Source organism: Panthera tigris, chromosome F2, assembly GCF_018350195.1.
Source record: "Panthera tigris isolate Pti1 chromosome F2, P.tigris_Pti1_mat1.1, whole genome shotgun sequence".
Classification (NCBI taxonomy): Eukaryota; Metazoa; Chordata; class Mammalia; order Carnivora; family Felidae; genus Panthera; species Panthera tigris.
Genome location: NC_056676.1, coordinates 40,133,678 through 40,158,947, shown reverse-complemented (window position 1 = coordinate 40,158,947; position 25,270 = coordinate 40,133,678). Strand labels below are relative to the sequence as shown.

The window sequence follows — 25,270 nt, the reverse complement described above, 5'->3', positions numbered from 1 at the left end:
AAAAATGTAGATCAGATCATGCCAACCTTTCAAAGCCTCTGCTGAATCATCTGAGTGCTTATGTCTCCCCCAAATTCATATGTTGAATTCCTAATTTCTGGGGTGATGGTTTTAGGAGATGGGGCCTTAGGGGAAGGCTTTATTAGTGCTCTTTTTTTTTTTTTTTTTTAAGTTTATTTATTTCTTGGAGAGAGAGAGAGAGAGAGAGGATCCCAGGCAGGCTCTGCACTGTCAGCACAGAGCCCAATGTGGGGCTTGAACTCATGAATCATGAGGTCATGCTGAGCCAAAATCAAGAGTGTGGCACTTAACCCATTGAGCCACCCAGATGTCCCAACCCTGTTGGCGCTCTTAATAAAAGAGATTTCAGAGAGCTCCGTAGCTCCTTCTGCCTTGTTACACTGAGAAGATGGCCATCAATGAGGGAGAGAACTGTGAGAAGTAAATTTCTGTTTTTTATAAGCTGCATAGTTTATGTTTTTGTTTCTGCTATAGCAGCTTAAATGGCCTAAGACGGACTCAGTATGCTTAAAATCAAGATTTAAATCCTTACTCTGGCTATGAAGGCTGTATCTCATTCTTGCCTTCCCATCTACTTCCACTGCCCCCACTCTGCTCTAGATACAGTATCTTTCTTTCTGTTCCCAGCATGTATCAAGCTCGTTTTAGAATCAGTTTTGTGTTTGTTGTTTTTTTCCGCCTGGAACACTCTTCCCTCAGGTCTTCGCATGGCTGGCCCCTTCTTATCACATAGAATTCTGCTTTAAAGGTGCCTACAGAATGAGGTTTTCTCTGAACACCTAATCATTACCATATCACTCTGTTTTGTTTCCTTTGAAGCACATAACACTCTCTGAAATTAACCTATTTGTTTATATGCTATTTCTGTCTCCCATGATTAGAATATAATCTGCATGGACGTAGGCACAGTTCACATTATATTCTCTGCACCACCAAAGTCCTTGATTCATAGTAGGAACTAATGGAATTAGTAATTAATGGAATTTACCAATGAAAAATGAATGAGTGAAAACCCCACGACAGAAAGAGCACGGTGTGTTTGAGGAAATGGAAGAAAATCAAAGAGACTGGAGTAGAGGAGGTGGGCATCATGATAGGTGATGTAGTTGGAGTGGTAGGGAGGGGGTCTGGTCACGTAGGCAGTTCAGCCATGGTGAAAAAATTTGTTCCTTACACTGGAGTTCTTCAGAGAAACAGAACCAATAGTATATGTGTATATGTACTAAATATAGTGTATATATATGTTTTTATTATCCATCCATCCATCCATCCATCAATCCATCCATCCATCCATCCATATGGTTTATTTTAAAGAACTGGCTCATGTGAAAATGGGAGCTGAGTCCCAGGACATGCTGTCAGCAAGCTGGAGACCCAGGAGAGCTGATGGTATGAATTCTAGTCCAAAAGCTGGCAGACTCAAGACTCAAGAAGAGCTGATATTTCTGGCTGAGTCTGAAGGTTGGGAAAAAAAGCAACATTCCAGTTTAAGCAGTCAGGTAGGAAGCTTTCCTTCTCCCTCAGATTTTTTGTCCTAGTCAGGTATCTTTTTTTTTTTTTAATTTAAATTTTAGTTAGTTAACATTATAGTGCAATATTGGTTTCAGGAGTAGAATTCAGTGATTCATCACTTACATACAACACCCAGTGCGTATCACAACAAGTGTCGTCCTCAATGCCCATCACCCATCTGACTCCCCTCTTTCTAGTCAGGTCTTAAATTGATTGGATGAGGCATACCTACATTAGGGAGGACAATCTGCTTTACTCAGTCTACCAATTCAAATGTTAATCTCATTCCAAAACATCCTCACAAACACACCCAGAAAAATGTTTGGTCAAAAGTTTGGGCATCCTGTGGCCCAGTCAAGTTGATACAAATTAAGGATCACAGTCCTTATCTTAGTATTTATATGTTACAGCGACAACTATCGTATTCGTCATGTAACTTTTAAATCTTTTAGCAAATGCCTCATGTACAATTTTTGAACAAAAATATACTGAATTGTACTCTTTCAGCCTCCACCTAACATATGGAATGAATATGTTCTAGGAACCCATCTCCTGAGTTCTGGGCTCTTCTTTGGTTTTACTCTTTTGTTAACAGACATTTCAGAACATTGAAATTAAATCCCTTGTCTTCTCTTTCCAGCGTGCTTGCCACTGTTCTAGACTCTCTCTCTCTCTCACACACACACACCACGTACATTGTGATTTTTTTTTGCAATGTTCTTAAACAAATGTAAGCATTAAATAAATTAATTTAAGTAGTCAATGAATGCCATTTCATATTTGAAATAAGGAGAGTGTATGTAGCCAATCATGGTTGTAGCATTCCAAAATCTCTGGGAATTACTCTTCCAGGATACCAGCTGTATAACTTGACTTTTTTCAGTGATTTCTTAAATTACTACTGACTTTTCACTGACTTCTCTTAAGTTACTACATGATATTTATTTATTGTGAAAACAGCACAATTTTATTTTGCATAACATTGAATGAATTCTAATTGACTTAGGTTGGTTTAAGAAAGGTCCAGTGGAGGCAAAGAGTTACATTAACTTCATTCACCATTTATTCAGCATTATTTACTGAGAACTTGTCATATACCAGGTGCTGGATTTACCATTCTTTTTTTTGTTTTTATGTTTATTCATTTTTGAGAGACAGAGACAGAGCACAAGCAGGGGGAGGGGTAGGGAGAGGGGGAGACACAGAATCCGAAACAGGCTCCAGACTCTGAGCTGCCAGCACAGAGCCTGACGTGGGGCTCGAACTCATGGACCGTGAGATCATGACCTGAGCTGAAGTCAGATGCTTAAAGGACTGAGGCACACAGGTGCCCCTGGATTTACCATTTTTTAAACCAAGTGCCCTGCATGAGGTGGAAGGAGGTACCTGTACATATAACTGGAGCAGTTTTTGAGCTTTTTTCCAGTCGTATTTCTTTGAAACTTTAGAGGTGATGATGTAGTTTAAATTAGATTATTTTATTTAAATCATATGTTATTATTTTCTTAATCTTAGCTTTCTCCTCCCCTCCCCCTTGTCCCATTTTAGAAAGGAAAATATTAAGTGAGCAACCATGATATATTGTATTTTTTTGCCGTTGTTTATGCCTATACAACATGACTTTGGATGTAGCTGTTACATGTTAGATAGCTTAAGAAAATTGTTTTAATGTTGATACACAGATACAAAACCTCTCCCTAGCAAATAGTTTTGTTTATTATTTGTTTAATTTTTTTTTTAATGTTTATTTTTATTTTTGAGACAGAGAGAGACAGAGCATGAGCAGGGGAGGGGCAGAGAGCAAGGGAGACACAGAATTGGAAACAGGCTCCAGGCTCTGAGCTGTCAGCACAGAGCCCGACGCGGGGCTCGAACTCACGGACCGTTAGATCATGACCTGAGCCGAAGTCGGACGCTTAACCGACTGAGCCACCCAGGCGCCCCTAATTTTGTTTTTTTACTCTTTGAAGATTCAGTATTTGAGGGGATATAAGGACTCCCTCTAGTGGTAAACTTAGTACTTAAAATGACTTGGTCAAGAACTGGAACCAAGGGATTAGGATGAAACTGCCCCAGACTGCCATCTCTTTTATGATCAGTTTTCAAGTAGAACTTACCTATCACTGGCTTTCTTAGTGTATTAAGGAGTGAGTGTCATAAAGTGATGAAGCACATGGGCTTTGGAGGGCTCTGAGGTCTCACACCCAGATTTAAAGCCCGGCTTTATCACTCTCTTGAGGGTTGGTGTTCATCAGAGTCACCTGGAAGGCACGTTAAGACACAGCTTTCTAGACCCCGGCCCAAGTTTCTGACTCAGGGATCTGGAGTGAGCGCCAAGAATATACATTTATAACAAATTCTCAGATGACACTGATGCTGCTGATCCAGGGACTGTAGCCGGGGCCCAAGGGTGCAAGAGCACCTGGCCCCAGGGGTCCCAAACAGACCGGGTTCAGCCACTTATTGCTGACATCATCCAGAGGCAGAGAGACAAGAGGTAGTGAGGCAAGAAAGGAATTTATTTCAGTGAGGACTACACTGGGAAGACAGCAGACTTACATCCCAAAGACTGACTCCAAAGTGCTGAAGATAGTGCTAGGTTTATATAAGGAAAATGTGGGACAAAGGTTGGTGGGTGCATGTAGGTGGGCAATACAGGTCAGGTCAAGCCTTGTCTTGGGGTCAATTGTGGGGGCTCTTGCTGGCATCAGGGCAATTGTTATTATTTGAGGGGGTAGTTTCGGTTCCCATCATGGGATGCTTTAGCCGCCAGCTCTTTTGCTTGAGTTAAAAGTTAAGTTGGAAAACTTCATCAGTTAGAAAGTACAGACTAAGGTAAAAATGGAGGTAAAGTTCTCTTTCAAAACCACACTTTGAGAAATAGGATCCTTGACTCCTAGAGTGATGTCACTAAGTAAGCCTTCTGTTCCTCAGGGTTGAGCTGCAGGGTTGTTGTGAGAATTAAATGGAGTAGTTGATGTTAATTAAGTGCTTAGCATGATTCCTGACATAGTGAGTGCTCCATAAAGGTTAGCTTGTGTTAATGTCACAGATATGCAGTGTTTTCTAATTTGGAAAATTCAAAAAATAAATAAAACTGTTTAATAATATTGTTGAGTTAAAATAGTCAGCTAAGTTATATCAGTAATTTTACTTATGGTTGAGGTCTTTGTGCTTGACACTGTACTAAGCATTATTAACAAATCTATAGAATCTCCATCATTATTAATATATTAATCTTTTTCATTGGTTTGAAAAACTGATAACAAAACAAAACAGAAACTACACACTGAAGGGGAGTGTCAAATAAACACAGGGGCCAATTGAAACAGCTCCCAATGGCCAAAGCTGGAAAAATTTGAGCAATAAAATATAGTAGTAATGGATTATAACCCAAGGTGAAAAACAGATATCCCTGAGTCCATGCTGAGATCAATGATTAAATGAATGAAAGAATGAATAAATAAGTAAATGGAGAAGAGACAAATCTTCCATGCAGAAGAGTCCAAATAATTTATGTAGATTCTCTGCCCTCAAAGCGGAAGCCTAACTCAGTCCTTAAGTGTAGACAACACATAGTGACTTCTTCCTTCCTTCCTTTTCTTTCTTCCTTTTTCTTTCTTTCTCTTTCTCTTTTCTCCTTTCCTTTTCTTTCTTTCTTTCTTTCTTCTCTTTCTTTCTTTTGCTTTTATTTACATAGTAACTTCTTTCTAAAGAAGGGGAAAAAAGTAAAGTGGAGAAACATGACAAACATCAGCTCAGCCAGGTGATTAAGGTCAATGTCAACAGTGGTAAGTTATGTTACAAGTATGTACCTTTTATGTGATGTCATGGAAATGGTATCTTATATTTCTGGTCTTTCTCCTCAAAACCCATAACCCCCGAGTAATCATGAGAAACACATCAGATAAATCCAAGTATAGTGGCATTTTATAAAATATCTTACCAGGATGCCTCAAAACTGTCAAGGTCATCAAAAATAAGAGAGTCTGGGGGTGCCTGGGTGGCTCAGTTGGTTAAGCATCCATTGGACTTTGGCTCAGGTCATGATCTCATGAGTTCAAACCCTGCACCGGGCTCTCTGCTGTCGGCACGGAGCCCGCTTCAGATCCTCTGTCCCCCAATCTCTCTGCCCCTCTCCCGCTTGCGTTCCTGCTCTTTCTCTCAAAAATAAATTTAAAAATGGGGCACCTGGGTGGCTCAGTTGGTTGAGCTACCGATTTCGACTCAGGTCATGATCTCACGGTTTGTGAGTTCGAGTCCCGCGTTGGGCTCTGTGCTGACAGCTCAGAGCCTGGAGCCTGCTTCTGATTCTGTGTCTCCCTCTCTCTCTGCCCTTCCCCCATTCATGCTCTGTCTCTGTGTCTCAGAAATAAATAAACATTAAAAAAAAATAAAATAAATTAAAAAAAATTAGGAAGTCTGAAAAACTGTCACAGGCAGGAGGAGCTTAAGGTGGCATGACAACTAAATGTAGTGTGGTATCCTGGATGGGGTCCTGGAACAGGACGTGGACATTAGGTAAACGGTAAGAACTAAGGAAATCTGAATAAAATACAGAAAAAAATAAAGCAAAGTTATTTGACTGTTAGAAAAATATGAATACATATTCATTATTAGAATGAGAAAAGTTGAGAAGTATAATAAAGAAAAGTTGAGGGGCGCCTGGGTGGCTCAGTCGGTTAAGCATCCGACTTCAGCTCAGGTCATGATCTCGTGGTTCATGAGTTCGAGCCCTGCATCAGGCTCTGTGCTAATAGCTAGGAGCCTGGAGCCTGCTTTGGATTCTGAGTCTCCCTCTCTGTCTGCCCCTCCTTTGCTCTCTGTCTCTGTCTCTCAAAAATAAATAAACATTAAAAAAAATTTAAAAAAAGAGAAAAGTTGAAAAGTATAATAAAGAAAAGAATGCCAATACTATAGGTAAAATGTTATGTTAATATTAGGTAAACATTTTTGTAGATCTGTTTTTCTAGATTGATCTATCTGATAGGTAGAGGTAGAGCATATATATGCATATGTAAATATACAAATATATAGTAGGCCTGAAGACAAATGATCTTACAAAAATATGATTTTTGTATGTGTTTTAAATTTTTATTTTAGGCATTATTTAATTTTTTTTTACATTATGAAATATAGCAAACATACAGAAAGTAATTAACTGGCCTCTGTGTATTCGTTGGGCAGATTTTACCATATTTGCTTCAGTTTTTTTTTTAATAAGCAAAAATTCCAGATAAGTTAAAATCCTACCCTTTCATCTTGTTCCCTCTCTCCCTTTTTTGTCGTGATAATCACTGTCTTCAAGCATATTCTTTCCATGCCTGTTTATATACTTCTACTTTATATGTATGTATTCATTAATGATGTAGTATTTTTTGTGTTTTTAAACATTATGTGATTGGTGTAATATTTACGTACCTTTTTGAAATTTGCTTCTTAACACAACATTATTATGTTTTAGAGGTTTATCCACATTGTTACATTGGGTGCTGTGTAGTTAAACTAGTGTTTGTATTCTTCTGGTGAATATTGGTTGTTTCCAATTTTTTGTCTTACAAAATATGCTGCAATGTATATGTACTTTATTTTCTCTAGAGTATCTACATAGAGATGGCTTGTCTTTTTGTGTTGTTTGTAATAACTTTTACATTACAAAAGTTTTTAATATTAGGCCTTTAATCTAGTTGGTATCTATTTTTGTATATACTAGGAAGTAAGGATCTAATTTTATTTTTTTCCATACAGGTAACCACTTGTACCAAATTAATTTATTGAATTATCCCCCCCATCCCAACTAATTTTTATTACTACTTCTGTCACATGCCAAGTTCCCATACATAGTTTGACCTTTTATAGGCATTCTGTTCATTGGCCTATTTGTTTAGCCATTGCTTCTCAAACCCGCCAGCCCTAGGCAATCAGTAATCTGTTTTCTGTCTCTATGGACTTGCCTGTTCTCGGTGTGTCAAATAAATGGAATCATACAATACATAGTCTTTTGTGATTGAACTTTCACTTAGCATAATGTTTTCAAGGTTCATTCATGTTATAAACTGTAGTAGTATTTTATTCTTTTTATTGCTGAGTAATAGTCCTTTGTATGGACATACCAATTTGATTTACCCCTTCATCAATTGATAGACGTTTGAGTTAGTTCCACTTTTTGCTTGTTATGAATAATGCTGCTGTAAACATTTCTGTGCAAGTTTTTGTGTAGGCATGCGTTTGCATTTCCCTTGAGTATATATACTTAGGAGTTGAATTGCTGTATCATAAGGTAACAGTATGTTTAACTTTTTGATGAATTTCCAGACTGTTTTGCAAAGTGGCTGCACCAGATTCCCACTAACAGTGCATGATGGCTCTAATTACTCCACATCCTGTGCAACATTTGTTATTTTCTGACTTTATTCATTTTAGCCATACTAGTGGGAAAAAAATGATATGACATAGTGGTTTTGATTTCCATTTGCCTGATGCCTAATAATAAGCATTTTTTCATGATCTTATTGGCCATTTATCTTTTTTTTGTATTTTTAAATTGAAGTATGATTAACATAAAGTGTTATTCGTTTCCGATGTACAGTATAATGATTCAACAAATCTATACATTACTCAGTGCTCTTCACAAGAAATGTACTCTTAATTTCTGTGGGGAAATAGGTTCTACTTACATAAATGGGTTAAAAAAAAAAAACTTAGGTTGGAAAACTGCCACCACGGGGTGAAAACACCCAAGGTTAGCTAGAGAGATACTGTAATGGAATCACGAGTTATATCACCTGTAGGAAATTACTTTCCATCTGGTGCCAATGTACCTGTATCACAAACTCCGCTTGCCCCCCAGATCCTTTGCTTCTTACACATACAAGTTAATGATTACTGTCTGATTGCTTTCTCCATGTTCACGTATGTAAGATTTTTTTTCCCTCATGTTCACCACGTGGGTAGTATCTTGTGAACTCAATAAATAGGGAGACAAAATCCCTGTTTGGGGCTCTTGTCTCCTCCCAGGCATTCGCCTCTCTTGCACTCAATTCTGCATCTGCTCTCTTGCTGGACAAGAGAGAACTCCAGACTCGTAGTCTGCTACAAATTTCCTTTATCTACTTCACCCATCTGCCCACCCACCTCCTCCTGGCAACCACCAGTTTGTTCTCTGTATTTGAGTCGTTTCTTTCTTTGTTTGTCCCTTTCTTTGTTCATTTTTTTTTTGTTTCCTCAACTCCATGTATAAGTGAAATCATATGGTCTTTGTCTGTCTGATTTATTTCACTTAGCATTATACCCTTTAGGTCCATCCATGTTGTTAGAAATGGCAAGATCCCAATTCTTTTTTTATGGCTGAGTAATATTCCATTGTGTGTGTGTGTGTGTGTGTATATATATATATATATATATATATATCTCACATATATTCCATTATATGTATATATATGTATCCATATATATATCACATCTTTATCCATTTATTTATGGATGGACACTTGGATTGCTTCCATATATTGACTGTTGTAAATATGCTTCAATTAAACATAGAAGTGTGTATATCTTTTTGAATTAATGATTTCATTTAGGGGGATAGATACACAGCAATGGAATTACTGGATCATATGGTAATTACATTTTTAATTTTGGGGGGAATGTCCATACTGTTTTCCACAGTGTGGCTGCACTTTGCATTTCCACTAATAGTGCACGAGGGTGCCTTTTTCTTCACATCCTCACCAACACTTGTTATTTCTTGTATTTTTGATACTAACCATTCTGGCAGGTGTAAGGTGATATCTCATTGTGGTTTTGATTTGCATTTCTCTGATGATTAGTGATGTTGAACATTTTTCATGTGTCTGTTGGCCATTTGTATGTCTTCTTTGGAACAATGTCTACTCAGGTCCTCTGCCCATTTTAAAAAAAAAAATTTTAAAGAGAGAGAGAGAGCTCATAAGTGGGGCAGAGTGAAGGAGGGGTGGGGGAGAGACAGAGAGAGAGAGAGAGAGAGAGAGAGAGAGAGAGGAAAAACTTAAGCAGGCTCTATGCTCAGCACAGAGCCTGATGTGAGGCTTGATCCCATGACCCTGGGATCATGTCCTGAGCTGAAACCAAGAGTCAACTAACTGACTGAACCACTCAGGCAAACCCCCCTGCCCATTTTTAATTGGGTTATTTGTTTTGTTGTTGTTGTTGTTTTGTTTTGTTTTCTTGGCATTGAGTTGTATAAATTCTTTATGTATTTTGGATATTAACCCCTTATTGGATATCTTATTGGCCATTTGTATATCTTCTTTGGAGAAATATCTATGTAGATCCTTTGCCTATTTTTTAAATTGGTAATTTGTCCTTATATTATTGGGTTATGAAAGTTCTTTATGTATTCTAGATACAAGTCCCTTATCAGATATATGATTTGCAAATATTTTTCTCCCATTATATGGATTGTCTTTTCACTTTCTTGATGCTATCTTTTGAAGTACAAAAGGTTTTAATTATGATGAAGCCCAATTTATGTAAGTTTTCCTTTGTTGTCTGTGCTTTTTAAACAAAGAGGGCTTGGTTAACCTAAGGTCATAAAGAATCACGCCTATATTTTCTTCTAAGAGTTTTATAGTTTTGGCACTTAAATTTATGTCTATGGTCAATTTTGAATTAATTTTTAAAAAATCTTTATTTATTTAATTATTTATTTTTAAAGTTTATTTATTTCTTTTGAGAGATACACAGACAGCATGAGTAAAGGAGGGCAGAGAGAAGGAGAGAGAATACCAAGCAGGTTCCGTACCTTCAGTGCAGAGCCTGATGAAGGGATTGAACCCACAAAACTGCAAGATCATGACCTGAGCCAAAACCAAGAGTCAGATGCTTAACCAACTGAGCCATCCAGGAGCCTCTATTTATTTTTGAGAGAGAGAGAGAGAGCATTAGTGGTGAGGGGCAGAGAGAGAGGGAGAGAGAGAATCCAAAGCAGGCTCTGTGCTCTCAGCACAGAGCCTGACATGGGAGTGGAACCCATCAGTGAGATCATGACTTGAACAGAAGTCAGATGTTCAACCAACTGAGCCACCCAGGCCGCCTAAGAATTGAAGATTTTATATTTTGTAAACATGTAGTTCAATTTCAAATTTTATGGTAAACTCTCTGCTATGAAAAATAAAGAAATTACCATCTTTATACCTTCTATCACTTCCCTTTTCCTCACATTTTGTTTTTATTAATAATACTATTATTTTATATTATCAATGTCCCTAACAATATGTTTGAAGCTATAACTCATATAGTGGTTTAGTCTTGGTTGTACATTTACATTGACTCATTGACTCATTGCTCCCTATCAGTCCACTTGATCTAAGTTGGTGACTTTATAAACTCAGAGTTGTATGTCATATTCTGTTATCGGTATTTTAATGTCTGTGGGACGAGTAATGATGTTCATTCTTTCATTTCTTTCATTTATGTGATTTATAATTTGTGCCTTCTCTCTCTCTCTCTCTTTTTTTTTTCTTGATTAGTCTGGCTAGAGACTTATCAATTTTAATGATCTTTTCAAAGAACTAGCTTTTGGTCCCATTTTTTTTCCTTCCCTCTCCTTTTCCTTCTTTTTTTTTTTTTTTTTTTTTCTGCCTCCTACTTGTTATAGGGTTAATTTGCTATTCTTTTTTTAAAAAAATGTTTATTTATTTATTTTGATGGAGAGAGTGTGTGTGCATGAGCAGGGAGGGGCAGAGAGAGAGGGAGAGAGAATTCCTAGCAGCTTCCATGCTGTCAGTGCAGAGCCTGACACGGGGCTCCATCTCATGAGAGATGAACGTGAGATCATGAACTGAGCCGAAATCAAGAGTCAGACGCTTAGCTGACTCAGCCACCCAGGTGTCCTTCCTCTTCTTTTCTTTCTTTCTTTTTTTTTTTCAAGATTTTATTTTTAAGTAATCTCTACATCCAACATGGGGCTTAAACTCACAATCCCGATATCAGGAGTCACATGCTCTACCAACTGAGCCAGCCAGGCACCCCATTTCCCCCCTAGTTTCTTAAGATAGAAGCTTAGATCATGGTATTTACACCTTTCTTCTTTTCTGATATATGAATTTAATGCTATATAAATACTATGCACTTTTCTCTAAGCACTGCTTTTGCCGCATCCATAAATTTTAGTATGTTGTGTTTTTCTTTTCATTCAACTAAAAATACTTTCTAATTTCCCTTATAGATCCCTCTTTGACTCATGGGTCATTTGGAGGTGTGTTGTTTAACTTTCAAATTTTCAAATTTTACAGATCTATTTCTGTTACTGATTTTTAGTTTAATTCTGTTATGATCAGAGAATATATATATTATGATTTTGGTTCTTTCAAATTGGTTGAAGGATTTTTTTTTAAGTAATCTCTATGCCCAACATGGGGCTCAAACTCGTGACTCCAAGATTAAGAGTCACAATGTCTACCGACTGAGCCAACCAAGCACCCCCTGGAGGATTTTTTAATGACTCAGAATATTGTCTATTTTGGTGAATGTTTCATATGCTTCATTTTTATTATACTTCATTTTTCAAGTTTTTATTTAAATTCTACTTTGTTAACATATAGTGTAATATTGTTTTCAGGAGTATAATTTAGTGATTCATCAGTTACATATGATGCCTTGTTTCATATGCTTTTGAAAAGAATTTGTATCCTACTGTTGGGTAGAAAATTCTACCAATGTTAATTAGGTCAAGTGTTGATAGCATTGTATTATAGGTTTTCTATAACCTTACTGAATTTCTTTCTATTTGCTCTGAAATAAGAATGTTGAAGTCTCCAACTGTAATTATAGATTTGCCTGTTTCTCCTTTCAGTTCCATCAGCTTTTGTCCATTTTGAATATGTGTTGTTAGGTTCATATATGTTTAGATTATGTACCATATTGATATATCTTCTTAATGACCCTTTAATGATTGTATAATACTGCTTTTTATCCCTAAGAAGTGTGGTACATGTGTATACACACACACACACACACACACACACACACACACACACACACACAGTACATACAATGGAATATTACTTGGTGATCAAAAAGAACGAAATCTTGCCATTTGCAACAACATGGATGGAATTAGAGTGTATTATGCTAAGCAAAATAAGTCATTCAGAGAAAGACAATTATCATATGATTTTACTCATATGTGGAATTTAAGAAAGAAAACAGATGAACATAGGGGAACGGAAGCAAAAATAAGATAAAAACAGAGAAGGAGACAAACCATAAGAAACTCTTAAATACAGAAAACAAACTGAGGTTTGCTGGTATGGTGTTGGGTGGGGGGATGGGCTAAATGGGTGTCGGGCATTAAGGAGGGCACTTGGGATTAACACTGGGTATTATATGAAAGTGATGAACCACTAAATTTTACACCTGAAACTAATATTACACTGTATGTTAACTAACTGGAATTTTAATAAAAATAGAAAATAATGCCAAGGTTTGTTATATATATATATATATATATATATATATATATATTTTTTTTTTTTTTTACCACAATTTGAAAATATTAAAAAGGTAATATATCAAAAACCATTGGAATTACATACTTTAGATGGGTGAATTGTATCATATGTGAATTATATCTCAGAAAGACTGTTAAAATTATCCAAAGCATTTAGGATTTTTGCTTTAAAACAGTTGGCATTTCGTGCTAAACATTGCAACCTTTTGGGAGCTGAGAAATTGTTCCTCCTGTCTAATGGACAACTAGTCATTTCCTTTCGCAGCACATTAGATGGTATATTAGGGACAATAGAAACACAAACGTCCCTAGGTTTGATATACATCAGAGGTTCATCATTGAAAAGAAATGGAAGGGAACAGGGGTGCCTGGCTGGCTAGCTCAGTTGGTACAGCATGCAACTTTTGTTCTTGGGGTTGTGAGTTTGAGCCTCATATTGGATGTGGAGATTACTTAAAAATAAAATCTTAAAAAAAAAAAAAGAAATAGAAGGGAATAAATAAGTAGGACCTGGCAGAGACAGACTCTCACCTAGAGATTGGCAGCACTGCCAGAGGAAAGTTATGAATTACCTAGTGAAATGAAAACTAGGCTTGGCTGTTACGGGCTTTTTATCTTAATCTATGAGAAGCTACTGACTACTGATTCCTGAAATCATTGTTATACTATATGTTAACTAACTTGGATTTAAATTAAAAAAAAATACTGCTCTTTATTCCTGGTACTATTCCTTAATCTGAAGACTATTTTTCCTGATACTAATGTACTTTTTATTAGTGTTAGGATGGTATAATCTTTCCCTTCCTTTCGCTTTTAACTTATCTGTATCTTTATATTTAAAATGGATTTCTTATATAGTTAGGTTTTGATTTATCCACCTGATAGTCTCTGACTTTAATTAATTTGTTTAGGCCATTTATATTTAATGTAATAATTGATATAGTAATATTAAAATCTACCATTTGGTAGCTTTTTAAATATATTCCGTATTTCCTTTGTTGGAAGACCTGGGTCCTATTATTTTTTGATGTCTTTGTTAATATCCTGTGTCAGGGCTAACTCCATGTAATTGCAGTATATCCTGTGCCTATGGTGGGGGATATCTGCTGACTCCAATTCAGCATGTGGCCATGGGATGCAGTTACTTCAAGAGATTCCTCCAGTGTAGTGGAGCTTAATGCTGGATGCACATTAGAAATACCTGAGAAGCTTTAAAAAAATACCAATGCCTGTGTCCTACCAATAAAAATTATAATTTGATTTATCTGGAATGCAGCCTGGCAATTGATAATCTTAAATTAGGCTTCCCAGGTGATTCTAATGTGAATTAGGTTGCAGACCCTGGGAAGATCTTGAATGAAAATAGAAAATTCTACTTTCATTGATTTTCCTTAATGCTTCTCTGAGCTCCCTACCTACTCTTTTTTCACTTCTTTAAAAATTTGGGGATAAAATGGAGAATTCCCAGGATTTAGTTGAACTCAATATTTTCCCTTATCCTTATTCCTTGGAAGAAGGTATGGGATTATGATCTAGTCATGGCTGAAACTTTTCAAAATTTATGACATGATTTAGTATACTTTACTGTGTTTTACTTTTGCTTGTAATTTTTTGGCTACTTTTTGCAACCTTTATTTATTTGTTTATTTTGTCAGATATGGAGGGAAAGGATTCTGAGATCCAACTTTATTCTATCATCTTTACCTGGAAGTCCTTGTATTTTTTGTTATATTATACTATTTTCTTTAATCTTCACAATGATCTTGTGAAGCTACTACTATTACTACTGTAGTTGTAGATTTCCTTGTTTTTACAGATGCTTAGACAATAATTCTATTAACTTTTTAAAAGGATAAAATTAGATATGAATTAACATTTTTTTCCTGACAGAAATGTAAAAAATTTTAAGCTACTATATTGTGGGCATACGTTGTAACTTTTTTTTTGTCCTTTAGATTGGAAGATTATCTTTCTCAACCAGAAAAGCCTCTGTTAGGGGCACCTGGGTGGCTCAGTTGGTTGACATCTGACTTCAGCTCAAGTCATGATCTCTATGTAAATTCGAGCCCCACATCAGTCTCTGTGCTCAGAGCCTGGAGCCTGCTTCGAATTCTGTGTCTCCCCCCGTCTCTGCCCCTCCCCTGCTCATGTTCTGTCTCTCTCTGTCTCTCAATAATAAATAAATGTTAAAAAAAATTTTTTTAAAAGAAAAGCCTGTGTTAGCAACCATTTGTATTTCACATGTTAGCTTCACGTTCTGTCCATATGAATTTTTTTCTTTATTGTTTTTCAGTGTTGATATCAGTTTTTCTGAGTCTTCACAGTTATTTTTAGTGAGCAGTTAGATTTTACTTAGTCAGTGTATTACAGGTGATTGCAGCCATTATTCTTTCTGATGTTCCAATTACTCAGGAGCTGGCCAGTGGGATCCATTCCAGCTGGTGCTGTGTTTGACAAGTTCCTGTTTCTCATAAATGTGTCCTGGGTTCTGGCCCAAGACGTCCCAGACTCGCCTTGTGTCTATTCTTCTCAAGACTTGGAATCAGCCAATTCTGCAAGGAACAGCTAGACGTCACTTTAAACTGAAAACTCTGAATTCCTTATTAAAGCATTTTCTTGAGAGAGTTTTGGGAATAGCAAGCCTGCTGAGTAAAGAGTTGAAAGCATCTATTTTGACTGTTAGCTGTAATGGTCACTGAAAACAATATGTTTATCTTTTTAACAAAGACTATCACAGTCAAAATCTGCGTTAAATCATAGCTTGTTGTGCTCCTATCCTTTCAACCTAAATAAACAAAAATTTAAAATAGTGTGTTTGAGATTGTACTTGTATTAGAGACAGTTTTATGCAGTTTAACATACTCATAGGCTTAGCCTACTGGGAAGAAAGAGTAATGTTTCTTCAGATCACCAGTTTTTGGAAATACTTCTCACTTTGATACCAGAATCTAGTAAATATGGGGTTTCTATGACAAATACCATGGAGTGAAAAGTTCAGTCATTTATTAGAGTATGTCCAGATCTTTATTTGGGATTAACTGAAGCATTGGAATAATTTTCAGAAACATTTCCTTTTTATCTAGATAATATTGTGTTATAGAAAAATGGGTATTTTATTAAAAGAGTGTACCTAAAACTTTTATTTTCTTTAAAAATTCTCACATATTTATTGCTTTGTTATTATTATAAAAGTTATAATGCTTTTTTTTAGATAGCTTGCAAGATGCAGAACCACTGTTAATCACTTTTCTTTTTTTTAAGTTTATTTATTTATTTTGAGAGAGAGAGAGAGAACACGAGCAGGGGAGGGGCAGAGAGAGATGGAGAGAGAGAATCCTAAGCAGCCTCCATGCTGAGCTTGACGTGCTGAGCTTGACATGGGGCTTGATCTCATGACTCTGAGATCATGACCTGAGCTGAAATCAAGAGTCAGATGCTTAACCGACAGAGCCACCCAGGCACCCCTGGGTGCTATTGATATCTCATACTTCTCTATGTGATATTTCATACTACTCTGTAGCATCGGTCACAATTATAAGTAAATATCTGATTGGGTAATGAGTACTATTTGTGTCTGTCTGTCCTCATATAGACTGCATTACTCATATGTCTGACCTCATATAGACAGCATGCTACATCATTCATTACCGCACACCTAGAAGCTAGAATACTGTCTTAAGTGTAATAGTCAATATATTTTTGTTGAACAAATTATATCTAAAAATAGTAAATATTTTACTTTAATATTTTAGTTCCCAAATTTGTAACTTGCCTCTTAAGCTTATGCTTTAAAACAAACAGATAAAATCCATTTTAGCAGTCTTTGTCATTGTAATTTGCTTTTATATTTTGAAAGCCCTTTCCCAATTTGAGATCAATTAAATATTCACCTTCCCCCCAAAGCTTTTATAAGGTTTCATTTTATGTAATTAACATTTTAATCCTTTAAAAATTTATTTCATTCTAAGTTGTGAGGAAACAGTGTTAAATGGCCAGTATGACCAATATGTCTAATTAGCTATTTTCCCCAGTGCCATTGATTTAATAATATAAATACCTTCTCTGATAATTTGAGGCTCTGTATATTTCTTTTCCTCTTATTGGTCTCCAAGAAGCTTCTTTAAAGTATGTGCCTAGGAATGGAACCATAATTCAAAATCACAGAAGTGCTCTTGACCCTATCCCTGCTTTTCACTTTTGCACATTTTGCTCCAGAAATGTTGAATTTTCCCAGAATGGTGGGAAAAGTCATTGTGCTTTTGGCCATATGTGAACTTCCAGGTGGCTCTGTGTTGCCAAGTCTGCCCTAAGAAAACAGTTTTAATTAAGAAAAAAAAAATTGGCAATTTGCTTTGGGAATTGCATTAAGCAGAAGACACCAGGAGTCAGGGGGGCTTACACAAGATAGAAATTAATTTTTCTTTCACATAAAAGAAGTACCATGGTAGGCAGTCAATAGCTTGTCTGGAGGATAAATAAAGTTATCTGGAATGCAGACTTCTTTCTTTGCAACAAGAAGCAGCACAGTCATTATATACAGATTTTTGGCTTCAGACAACTTTTGGGAAGGCTGAAGGGCAAAAAAGCCTTTCCCTAAAAGTTTGTTCCCCTTTTAAGGAGATTTTTAAAAGTCCCAAGTATCTCTCTATCTCTCTATCTCTGTCTCTGTCTCTATCTCTATCTCTCTATAGAAATATGTATGTATGTATCTATTTGCAGCTGTGGTAATTGTCCCATCTAAAACTCTAGCCAACGGAAAAGAAATACATATAGATTTTCTAGTAGTATAAAAACATGCAATGACATGTTTATTTTTTAAAGTGTGCAAGACAGTATTGTTTTTTTTTACACCTTGACTTTTAATGATTCCTTAAAATTTTTGCCAGTAGTGAATAATGCTTTCTCATTGTTTTAATTTGCATTCCTTTGAATTGTAGTTAAGTTGAGCATCTTTTTAAATATATGTATTCTTTTTTGTCTTTTTAAAAATGTTTCATTTGGAAATAATTTCAAAGCTGGAAATACAAAATCCGTACAAGGAACATATATACACTCTTTACTCAGGTTCATCTATTGCTAACATTTAACTCCATTTGCTTTGTCATTTTCTCTCTTTGTGTATGTTTGCATGTATGTGTGTGTGTGTGTGTGTGTGTGTGTGTGTGTGTGTGTGCATAATTTTTTACTGAAGCATTTGAAGTTACATATATGGAGTCCTTTACTCTTAAATATTTCCACATATATTTCCTAAGAATAGGGACACTTTTTCACAGAACCACATGAATTTATCAAATTCATAAATTAATATTGAGGGGCATGTGGGTGGCTCAGTTGGTTAAGCCTCTGACTTTGGCTCAGGTCATGATCTTGCAGTTCATGAGTTTGAGCCCCACATTGGGCTTCCTGCTGTCAGCCTGTCAGTGCAAAGCCCACTTTGGATCCCCTGTCCCTTTCTCTCTGCGCCCCCCCCCACCTTGGACTCTCCCCAAAATAAAAAAATTAATATTGTTGTAATACTTTATCATTCATATTCCAGTTTTGTTCATTGATCTAATATTTTCCTTGATAGCATTTTTTCCAGTCCAATAAAAGATCCAGTCTAGAATAAGGTATTGCATTTAATTGCCATGTCTCTTCAGCCTTCTTTAATATGGAACATTTCCACAGCCCCTCTTTGTCTTTTATGACATTGACATTTTGTGAGAATGTAATGCCCCATGTCCCACGTTCTTAGTAAAAGTTCATTATTTTGTGCTTGTCTGATGTTTCCTCATAAAAGACTGAGGTTATGCATTCTTGGCAAAAATACTGCATTGTAGATGGTGTGTTCTTCTCAGAGTATCACATCTGGGGCACATGTTCATCTCTTCCTTATTGGTTATTGTAATGGTCATCTGCCAAGTCTTCAATGTGCATCTCTTATAAGTTAAGTACTGGGTTCAAAGATGAATAAGATAATTCCTCTGCCAAGGAGATTACAGTCTAGGAAGGAAACGTAACGGAAATGTAGGAAACGGAAATGTAAACAGAAAAAGGACAGTAACATGAGTTGTGTGCTGTAATAGGGGCATGAACAGTGGAGTAATTAAATCTACCTTCAGGCATAACTCTGGCCAGGGAAGTTGGGAAAGCTTCACAGAGATAAGTTATTCAGGAACAGGGACTATGCTTATGGATGTTTGTTACCCTTAGAGGATCTTGCCTTATACTCATTAATAAGAAATAAATGAATTAAAAAAATCTATGTACTTCAAAATAAAACTGTCGAAATATAATACAAAATATATTTGATTTTATCTCTTTTTAGTTCACCATTGATTATATAATTGACTGTTTTAGACACTAAGGAAATATATTTACTTGCTGAGAGAAAATGCTCATAGTAAATTATGTGTAAAAATGTGGTTTATAAATTTATGAGATAAGCTTTTATTACACCCAGTTAGAGACCTTGATTAAAACATTGAAATATGTACAGAATCATAGATCTTGATGCAGGAAAGGATTTCAAGAGTTCATCCATTCCAGTGTCTTCTCTTCAGGTGAGGCCAGTTTTGCAGATGAAGACATGGGGCTCAGAGTAGTTTAATGACTTGACAAGGTGAAAGTTATATGGTTAATAAGAAGTCTGTAGCCTTGAACTAATTCCAGTCATGTTCCTAGTAATAACTGGTGTTTAATCCATATTTGCAGAATGAATGATGTTCTTTTTTCCTAGTGCATTGTGCTTTCCAGTATTCATACTGAACTCTTAGGAATCCCTATGATCACAAGTTCTATTTGTGGTCTCCAAGAGTCATAGCTAACCTTCAAGTTATATCCTAAAGTTATAAGTTCTCTTGGCATGAACTAATACCACTATTTAATAGAAATACAACATGACCCATTTTTTTAACTGGTTTGTAACTTGTAATCGGTACATTAAAAAAGTACAGAGGAAGAGTGAAGTCAATTTTCATAATATATTTTATTCAATGAATATATCTAAAGTTTTAGCATTTTGGGAATTATCTCTTAATCTCCATCTATTTCACCCATTCCCCCAATCCCCTCCCCTTTGGGAACGACCAGTTTGTTCTCTGTATGTGTGTATTTATTTAATGTTTATTTATTTTTGAGAGAGCGAGAGACAGAGACAGAGAGTGAGTGGGGAAGGGGCAGAGAGAGGGAGACAGAGAATCCAAAACAGGCTCCAGGCTCTGAGCTGTCAGCACAGAGCTCGATGTGGAGCTCGAACTTGTGAACCGGGAGATCATGACCTGAGCCAAAGTCGGATGCTTAACCGACTGAGCCACCCAGGCGCCCCTTGTTCTCTGTATTTAAAAGTATGTTTATTTTGTTTGTTTGTTTTGTTTTTAAGATTCTACATAAAAGTGAAATAATATTTGTCTTCCTTCCTCTTATTTCACTTAGCATAATACCTTCTAGGTGTGCTTATACTGTTACAAATGGCAAGATTTTCTTTTTAATGGCTGAGTAGTATTCCATTTTGTGTGTTTCACATGTAAATGTGATTTCAATAAACATTTCAATATGTAAATAATGTAAAATTATTGAAATATTTCAATTCCTTTTTTGATAATTTCTTAGAAATCCAGTGTATATTTTGCAGCCTATCCCATTTTGCACTATCTACATTTCAAGTTCTCAATAGTCACATGTGGTTAGTGGTTACTATATGGTTCAATACTCACAATATAGTGTGTGTGTGTTGGACAGTACAGATCTAGAATGACCCTTGGTAATCTATCTTTATGTTTTGCATTACTTAATACTAGCTGCCAAAGGACAATGTCCCAAAGAAGGGTTTCTTCTCCCACCAGACTGGATTTTGATATAATCTCAGGGTTGTGAGTGCAGATCCTTATATAAATCTTTCGAAGAATTGCAGAATTTTGGAGAGGGATAAGACAATATGGTAGTGCTTCAATAAAAACATACACACAACCACTTATTTCTCATGCTTATGGTATTAACAACTAGTTGTGATGCTTTTAGAATTAGATCATGGATAATGTGATTATCTAAATTGATCTCCATGTTCCTTTTATAGATCGATACATCACAGCATCAAGATAAAATTCTTTACTTTTAGATTTATGGGGAGAAAGAGAAGGCAGCTTTGATGAAAATGACATTCATACTTAAAAATTTTTATTTCATATGTTGATAGGAAACGTTTTTCTTGGCTGCTATTAGTGGCAGAAACCTTTAATAAGATAATATTTCAAATTAGTGGGTAAAGATAATGTAGTTCATAAATCATCTTGGGACAACTGGGCACACATCTGTAGCATTATAATATAATAAAGTTTGATCCCAACTTCTTCTATATCAGGATAATGCCACATGAAATTAGGATATTCTGTCTCATATATTGTTGGTGGAGTGCAGGGTTGGAGGCCAATTTGGCAATCTCGAATTATATGTTTCCACCTCTAGGAATTTATCTAACATATATATTCACATGCGTACAAAGAAGTATGTAATATGTAATTCACTCTAGCAGTTATTTATAATAGCAAAAAAACAACCAAAAAACTTAATGTAGGATTGGCTAAATACATTATGATACATCCATAGAGTAGCTTATTATATATTCTTTTAAAAAATGAGCTCTCTTTAATGTCCTGGTACAGAATTCACTCTAAGATATATTATAAAGAGAGAAAAACAAGATACAGAACTGTATACAGATCAGGGGTCAGCAAACAATCCAATTTGCTGCCTGTTTTGGTAAATAAAGTTTTACTGGAATGCAGCCTCTCCCGTCTGTTTACATATTGTCTCTGGCTGCTTTTGTGCTCAATGGCAGAGTTGAGTAATTGCTACAGACACCATATGGGCTGAAAAGCAGAAAATATTTATTATCCACCCTTTAAAAAAAATCTTGCTGAGCCCTGTGTACTCCTATCTATGTTATATAACTTTTACTAATTAAAAAAGAGTACAGAAATCTCCCTATTTGTGGCTTCATTTTTCATGATTTCAGTTACCAGCAGTCAACTGTGCTCAGCCCCAGTTTGGAAGCAGATGATCCTTTTCCTGATCAATCAATGAAGGCCAATGGTTGGCTAATGCTACATCATAATATTTACATCCTTCACCTCACTTCATGTTATCATGTAGACATTTTATCATCTCACATCATCACGAGAAGAAGGGTGAATACAGTACAATAAGATATTTCGAGAGAGACGATGTTCACATAACTTTTATTACAGTATATTGTTATAATTGTTCTACTTTATTATTAGTTATTGTTCTTACTCTCTTACTGTGCCTAATTTTCAGATTAAGCTTTATCATACACACACACACACACACACACACACACACACATATATGTGAACACATATACATATATATTTACATCAGAAAAAACATGGTATATATAGGGTTTGGTATTATGACTGGGTGTCTTGGAACATATCCCCTGCAAATAAGGGGATACTCCCCTATAAAATAATTGGAAATATTCTTACCTCCAACATTTCACAATTGTAAACCTGAAAATATCGTCAATGTTATGTTTGTCGAATTCCCTGCGTTTAAGGAGGTTGCATAAAAAAAATCAAGAATACGTTTTTAAGTGATTTCTGATATGATCAATCCATAGAAAGAAATTCCATTTCTTTATGATGGGATCTATACTGTGCCCAGAAGAGCAATTAAAAGGTGGAAAAATCCAATCAATCAGTTCATCATTTTGTGTACAGAGTAAGTGGTTTGAAGGTTTTTTGTTTTTGTTTTTTCCCCTGAACTCACTGTAACAACTCACCTGGAGGCAAGTTGGCAGAGTTATCAGCTAGCTGTGTAACTGACATCAAAGGTTCTGTGGCCCACGGATGAATTCTTTTGCCATCCCAGTTCTGGCCAGCCACCCTCCAGAGCTGGTGTTGGTTGTTTGGACCCCCCGATGCATACACAGAATAGAGCCATGGTTGTCTCCTTGACATCTTTCTATGGCTTCCTCCGACTCTCATTTCTTTGTTTTTCATGGTTCCTTGCTTGCTCTGATCTTGGACTGTCTACCTCTAACAACCTGGATTATCTGCCTATAACAACCTGGCCTCAGCTAGCCTGGTCTCCACCCCGCATTGGTACCCTCCCTCTCAGTTTGCAGCAAACCAAACCCAAAACTCTGTTAACACCCATATCACAACACGGCCCTTGTGCACCTCAGAGCATGTCAGCCAATAATTACAGTAATAAATCTCACCCCATTCCAAGCTATGTTTGCTCCTCTCTGCCCCCAGATACACAGTGCTCTTCCATGGTTCTGTTCCAAGCTGCTCCTATGCTGGAACATAGCCTGTGCTCTCTGCCTGGATAGCACCTCTCATCCGAGCTCAGTTGTTTCTGACTCCCGTGGAGAGATTTATATTCTCTTGTTTTCAATTTTCAACATTTTATTCTTTATTACAGTGTTGAGATTGTATTGAAATTATTTGTTTTTGTGCTTGTGTTTGCTCCTTCATTGCACATTGTGCAGTCCTCTTGGATGCCATGCCCCTTTAACAACATCAGCCACAGAGGAAGTCTGTCACAAAAGGCTGATGAATGAAGGTACTGTTCTTGAAAACTCCTTGCGACCTCAAGAGTCTAAGGTTCTCTGAATATTGACAAAAGTATGGCAGAAAATTTATTCAACAGCAGATATTTATGAAGTACCTACTACTATGTGCCGGACTATGATATGGTGCTTGGCACGAGTCAGAGAACAAAGCAAAGATGCCCTTGGAGTTTACTTCACGGTGAGGTGCAGGCATCATCCAATTTTATAGTATGTTAGAATGTGGTAAGTGGTACAACAAAAGGAAAACAGAGCAGGGTCCGAGTGATTAGCAGTGTTGCTGTCACAGTGGACGGTTTCAGTTCCTCGTTTTTTTTTTAAGCACGGCATCTGCTAATACCTAACAGTTGAGCCAGACAGTTGAAGCACTATATGAGCTCACTGAATTCTCGTACTAGCTAAATGTGGTAGGTATTATTTTTCTTATTATCTTCATTAATATTGATGAGGAAATGAAGAGAGAAGTTCAGTAACTTGAGACTAAGTTCACACTGCTAGTACATGGCAGACCGGGATTCGAATCCAATCAGTCTGATCTGAAAGTTCAGGTTATTAATCACTATTAATTAGTACCCTGATATCTGTGGGAAGTGATACATTTCCTAAATTCTCCACTACGCTTTTTCACTTTATAGTAATTTTTTTTAAGACAGTAGTTTTATTGAAAGATAAAGAATTTTTTTACAGCCAGGGGGCAGCAAATGATTGCTCTTAAACTATGTACAAAGCAGATGACAAATGCAGATAGCTTTTTGAACTGTTTAAATGTAGTTAATAAGCCTCAAGATGAGAAAATGGAAGTATTCCCTGTGCTTTTCTTTAATCATTTAGAATAAAATTACTTTCATGTTAAAAGTAATATTTACAAACATTTCTTTAAAATAATAAATTTACAGAAAGACTATCACCTTGATCTGAATCTTGATCTAAATATCAGTATCCCTAATATATTTCCAGTTTGGCTTTATAATATTTTTAGATGCCTGAATATGTGTATTTACAAATAACTTAATTGCTATTTTCACAACTAAAGAATGGAGTAAATGGGTATTTATGCTTAGTTATTCTTCATTAGAAATTGAATTTCTATTTTTCTTTTTTTCTTCATTGGAAATTGAATTTGAAATCCATGCATATAAAATCTTTTTTAAAGCTTCACAAAGGAAGAAGTGTTGTGGAAAAATGTCAACCAACTTAAATAATTAGGTTTTCTGAGTCGTACAGGGTATACTGTTGACCTTTGAACAGCACAGGGGTTAGGCACCAACCCTGTGCAATAAAAAAATCTACCTATAACTTTTGAATTTCTCCGAACTACTAATAGTCCACTGTTGACTGGCTAATAATAGCAGCAGTCAATTAACAGGTATTTTGTGTGTGTATCATATACTGTATTCTTATAATATACGAGGCCAGAGAAAAGAAAATGTTATTAAAATCATAAGGAAGAGAAAATATATTTACAGTATGTACTGTATTTATAAAAACAAATCCATCATGTGTAAGTGGATCACCACAGTTCAAACCCATGCTGTTCAAGGATCAAATGTAGTTGCACAAACTGTAGACGAAGATTTGGGGGTACTCTCAGAGCTTTTTAAAGGGCTAACTCGTAGAATAGCAGAATAGGGGATTTGGTCGTTAGGGAATGTTTAATAAAGAGCAACTCA

General features: G+C 36.1%; 1 long non-coding RNA gene across 3 annotated transcripts in view; it reads left to right on the top strand.

Annotated features, from left to right (window-relative positions):
• Positions 1-25,270, top strand: part of LOC122235052 — a 215,036-nt gene that overhangs the window by 1,941 nt on the left and 187,825 nt on the right. Inside the window, exons 2-3 of one of the 3 annotated variants that reach the window (XR_006213156.1) lie at positions 1,336-1,520; positions 15,437-15,801. This is a non-coding gene — a long non-coding RNA (uncharacterized LOC122235052). Of the gene's footprint in view, positions 1-1,335; positions 1,521-14,979; positions 15,088-15,436; positions 15,802-25,270 lie in introns of those variants that run through there. The other 2 variants (XR_006213158.1, XR_006213157.1) reach the window with 2 other exon arrangements.